Raw genomic sequence first — 5,643 nt, 5'->3', positions numbered from 1 at the left:
ATGAATGGACAAAGAAGATGTGGTATATATATGTACAATGGAGTATTACTCGGCAATCAAAAAGAAAGAAATCTTGCCATTTGCAACTATGTGGATGGAACTGGAGGGTATTATGCTAAGTGAAATTAGAGAAAGACAAAAATCAGATGACTTCACTCATCTGAGGACTTTAAGAGACAAAACAGATGAACATAAGGGAAGGGAAACAAAAATAATATAAAAACAGGGAGGGGTACAAAACAGAAAAGACTTATAAATATGGAGAACTGAGGGTTACTGTAGGGGTTGTGGGAGGGGGGAATGGGCTAAATGGGTAAGGGGATCTTACCCCTTGTACCCTGGAGGGGTACAAAACAGAAAAGACTTATAAATATGGAGAACTGAGGGTTACTGGAGGGGTTGTGGGAGGGGGGAATGGGCTAAATGGCTAAGGAATCTACTCCTGAAATCATTGTTGCACTATATGCTAACTAATTTGGATGTAAATTTTAAAAAATAAAAAATTAAAATTAAAAAAAAAAAGATACTACCCTCTGTGGTTTAATTTGTGAAATTACTAACCCATTACTACTCCTTCTTGCCAATGGTATATCAGGTACTAAACTGTGTTGTAACATTAATCAGGTATTTTAAGGTGTTTTAAAAAATATTTAAATTCCTGGAGTGCCTGGGTGTTTCAGTTGGTTAAGTGTCCGACTTTGGCTCAGGTCATGCCTGTGCTGGAGTTCAAGCCCTGCGTCAGGTTCTGTGCTGACAGCTCAGAGTCTGGAGCCTGTTTCAGATTCTGTGTCTCTCTGTATCTCCCCCGCTCATTCTCTCTCTCAAAAATGATAAACATTAAAAAATAATAGTAATAAAAATAAAAAATATTTAAATTCTTGTGGAGATATTTGAAGGTACATTGAGATATCACAAACTTTAGACTTAGAAATATTAGTATTCCAACTATTTATTTTTTTTCAACCTTATTGAGACATATAACATGCGTAGTTTAAGGTGTACAATGTGCTGATTGCAAAATAATTACCACTGTAGCATTAGCTAGCACCTCCATCACTTCATATAATTACCATTTCTTTTTTGCAGTGAAGATATTTAAGGTGAACTCTCTTAGCAACTTTCAAGTGTACCATACAACATTGTTAACAATAATTACCACACTGTGCGTTAGATCCCCACAACTTATCTTCTAATTGGAAGTTGGTACTCTGACGAAAATTTCCCCATTACTCCAATCTTCCAGCCCCTGGGAACCACCATTCTATTCTGTTCCTATGAGTTTGGCTTTTTTTAGATTCCACATTTAAGAGAGATCATACAGTATTTGTCTTTTTCTGACTTACTCCACTTAGCATAATGCCCTCAAGGTCCAACCATGTTGTCGCAAATGGCAGGATTTCCTTCTTTCTTATGGCTGAATGATTTTCCATTGTACACATATCACTTCTTTAAACCATTAATTCATTGACAGACACTTCAGTTGTTTTCATAGCTTGGCTATTGTAAAAAATGCTGCAGTAAACATGGGAGTGCAGTCATCTCTTTAAAGATACATTTCCTTTGGATATATACCCAGAGGTGGGATTCCTGGATCATATGGTAGTTCTATTTTTAATGTTTAAAGAAACTTCCATCTTGTTTTTCATAGTGGCTGCATTAATTTGAATTCCCACCAACAGTGCACAAGGATTCCCTTTTTTCCAGATCCTTGCTGACTCTTGTTATCAATTGTCTTTTGGTGACAGCCATTCTAATAGGTGTGAGGTGATATCTCATTGGTTTTGATTTGCATTTCCCTTAGTATTAGTGATGTTGAGCATCTTTTCATGTATCTGTATCTGTGTGTCTTCTTTGGAAAAATGTCTATTCAGTTCCCCTATTTTTTAATTTTTTTTTAACGTTTATTTATTTTTGAGACAGAGAGAAACAGAGCATGAACGGGGGAGGGTCAGAGAGAGAGGGAGACACAGAATCTGAAACAGGCTCCAGGCTCGGAGCAGTCAGCACAGAGCCCAACGCGGGGCCTGAACTCACAGACCGCGAGATCGTGACCTGAGCCGAAGTCAGACGCTTAACAGACTGAGCCACCCAGGCGCCCCATAGTTCCCCTATTTTTTAATTGGAATTTTTTTTCTTTTTTTTGCTATTGAGTTGTATGATTGTGGGTTGTTTGTTTTGGTTATATGCTTTGGATATTAACCAATTATCAGATATATGCTTTGCAAATACTTTTTCCCATTCTGTAGGTTGTCTTTTCATTTTGATTTTTTTTCTGTGTAAAAGCTTTTTAAAAGTTTGATGCAGTCCCACTTACTGATTTTTGCTTTTGCTGCTCGTACTTTTGTCACCATATCCAAAAATCGTTGCCAAGACCAATGTCAAGGAGATTGTTCCCTATGTTTTTTCTTCTAGGAGTGTTATGGTTTCAGGTCTTATGCTTAAGTCTTCAGTCTATTATAGGTTAACTTTTGTGAGTGGTGTAAGATAAGGCTCCAATTCCATTTTCTGTACGTGGTTATCCAGTTTTCCCAGAGCCATTTATTGAAAAGACCATTCTTTCTCCATTGAATCTTTTTAGCTTTCTTGTTAAGTATTAGTTGACTTCCTTGTTAAGTATTGTTTAAGTATATAGCTGTTTACTTCTGGTTCTCAAGTCTGTTCCACTGGTCCATGTGTCTACATTTATGATAGCGCCACACTGTTTTGATTACTATAGCTTTATAATGTAGTTTGAAATCAGGATTGTGATGCCTTTCTTCCTCAGGACTGTTTTGGCTATTTGGCGTCTCTGGGGGTTGTACAAATTTTAGGATTGTTTTTTCTAGCTCTGCAAAAAATGCAGGTGTTAATTTGATGGAGATTGCATTAAATGTATATATTGCTTTGGGTCATATAGACATTTTAACAATGTCTGTTCTTCTAATCCCTTGAGCATGGAATTTTTTTCCCACTTCTTTATGTCCTCTTCAATTTATTTCTTAAGTGTTCTATAGTTTTCAGAGTACAATCTTTTACTTCTTTGGTTACGTTTATTCCTAGGTATCTTATTGTTTCTGATACAATTGTGAATTAGATAGATTCCTTGATTTCTTTTTCTGCTGCATCATTCTTAGTGTATAGAAATGCAACAGATTTCTGCACATTAAATTCATATCCTGTGACTTTGCTGAATTCATGTATTAGTTCCAGCAATTTTTTTGGTGGAGTCTTTTAGGTTTTCTACATAGAGCATTTTTTCAACCACAAATAGTGAAAGTTTGACTTCTTGCTTACAGATATGGATGCTTTTTCTTCCTTTTTGTCTGATTGCTGAAGCTAAGACTTCTAGTACTATGTTAAACAGTAATGGAGAGACTGGACATCCAGGTCTTGTTCCTGACCATAGTGGAAAAGCTCTCAGGTTTTCCCCATTGAGGATGGTATTAGCTGTAGGTCTTTTGTATATGGCTTTTATGATATTGAGGTATGTTCCATCTATACCTTCTTAGTTGAAAGTTTTTATCAAGATTGGATGCTGTGTTTTGTCAAATGCTTTTTCTGCATCAATTGAGAGGATCATATCGTTCTTATCCTTTCTTTTATTAGTGTGGTGTATCACACTGATTGATTTGTGAATACTGAACCACCTCTGCTGCCAAGGAATAAATCCCACTTGATTGCAGTGCATAATTCTTTTAATACACTGTTGCATTTGATTTGTTAGTATCTTGTTGAGAGTTTTTGCATCTACGTTCATTAGGGATATTGACCTGTAGTTCTGTTTTTTAGTGGAATCTTTGGTTTTGAAATCAAGGTAATACTGGACTTGTAGAGTGAGTTTGGAAGTTTTCCTTTCATTTCTGATTTTTTGGAAGGGTTTGAGAAGAATAGGTATTAACTTTTTTTTTTAATGTCTGGTAGAATTCCCCTGGGAAGCCATCTCTCCCTGGGCTTTTGTTTGTTGAGTTTTTTGATTACTGATTCAATTTCTTTGCTGGTTGTGAGTCTGTTCAAATTTTCTATTTCATCTTGTTTCAGTTTTGGTAGTTTGTATGTTTCTGGGAATTTGTCCATTTCTTCCATATTGCCCAGTTTTGGGGGCCAATATATTTCTCATAATATCTTCTTATAATTGTATTTCTGTGGTATTGGTTGTGATCTCTCCCTCTTTCACTCATGATTTTATTTATTTGGGTCTTTTATATTTTCTTTTTAAGAAGTCTGGCTAGGGGGTTATCAATTTTATTAATTCTTTCAAAGAATCAGCTCTTAGTTTTGTTAATCTGTTCTTTTTTCTTATTTCTGTATCATTTATTTCTGCTCTAATCTTTATTATTTCCCTTCTTCTGCTGGCTTTAGGTTTCATTTGCTGTTCCTTTTCTAGTACCTTAAGGTGTACGTTTACGTTGTTTATTTGACACTTTTCTTGCTTCTTGAGGTATACCTGTACTGCAATAGACTTCCTTCTTAGGACCGCCTTTGCTATATCCCAAAGGGTTTAGACTGTGTGTTTTCATTTTCAATTGCCTCCATGTAATTTTTAATTTCTCCTTTAATTTCCTGGCTAACCCATTCATTTTTTAATAGGATGTTCTTTAATCTCTCTATATTTGTGGTCTTTCCAAATTTTTTCTTGTGCTTGACTTCAAGTTTCATAGCATTGCGGTCTGAAACAATGCAATGTATGATCTCAATCTTTTTGTACAGGGATGATTTGTGACACAGTGCATGATCTATTCTGGAGAATATTCCTTGTGCACCTGAAAAGAATGTGTATTCCACTGCTTTCAGATGAAATGTTCCGAATATGTCTGTTAAATCCATCTGGTCCAATGTGTTATTGAAAGCCATTATTTCTTTGTTGATTTTCTGCTTCATCTGTCCATTGCTATAAGTGGGGTGTTGAAGTCTCCTGTTATTGTATTGTCAGTGAGTTTGTTATTGATTTATATACTTGGGTGCCTCCAAGTTGAGGGCATAAGTATTTATAACTGTTAGATCTTGATGGACAGACCCCTTAATTATGATATAAATCCCTTCTTCATCTCTTGTTACAGTCTTTGTTTAAAATCTAGTTTGTTGACTCCTTTGGAGAGGTTCCGGAAGATGGCGGCGTAGGAGGACGCTGGGCTCACCGCGCGTCCTGCTGATCACTTACATTCCACCTACACCTGTCTTAAGAACCCAGAAAACCGCCAGAGGATTAGCAGAACGGAGTCTCCGGAGCCAAGCGCAGACGAGAGGCCCACGGAAGAGGGTAGGAAGGGCGGCGAGGCGGTGCGCGCTCCACGGACTGGCGGGAGGGAGCCGGGGCAGAGGGGCGGCTCGCCGCCCAAGCAGAGCCCCCGAGTCTGGTTGGCAAAAGTGGAGGGGCCGGACAGACTGTGTTCCGACAGCAAGCGCGACTTAGCGTCTGGGAGGTCATAAGTTAACAGCTCCGCTCAGAAAGCGGGAAGGCTGGAGGACAAAGGGAGGGAGAGCTGCTGAGCCCCCGGACAGACGGCAGAGCTCAGCTTGGCGGGGAACAAAGGCACTCGCCAGCGCCATCTCCCTCGCCCATCCCCCAGCCAAAATCCCAAAGAGAACCAGTTCCTGCCAGGGAACTTGCTCACTCTGTGCAAACACCCAACTCTGTGCTTCTGCGGAGCCAAACCTCCGGCAGCG

The sequence above is a fragment of the Neofelis nebulosa genome, chromosome 2 (assembly GCF_028018385.1).
Source record: "Neofelis nebulosa isolate mNeoNeb1 chromosome 2, mNeoNeb1.pri, whole genome shotgun sequence".
NCBI lineage: Eukaryota > Metazoa > Chordata > Mammalia > Carnivora > Felidae > Neofelis > Neofelis nebulosa.
Note: the sequence above shows the minus strand (reverse complement) of the source record.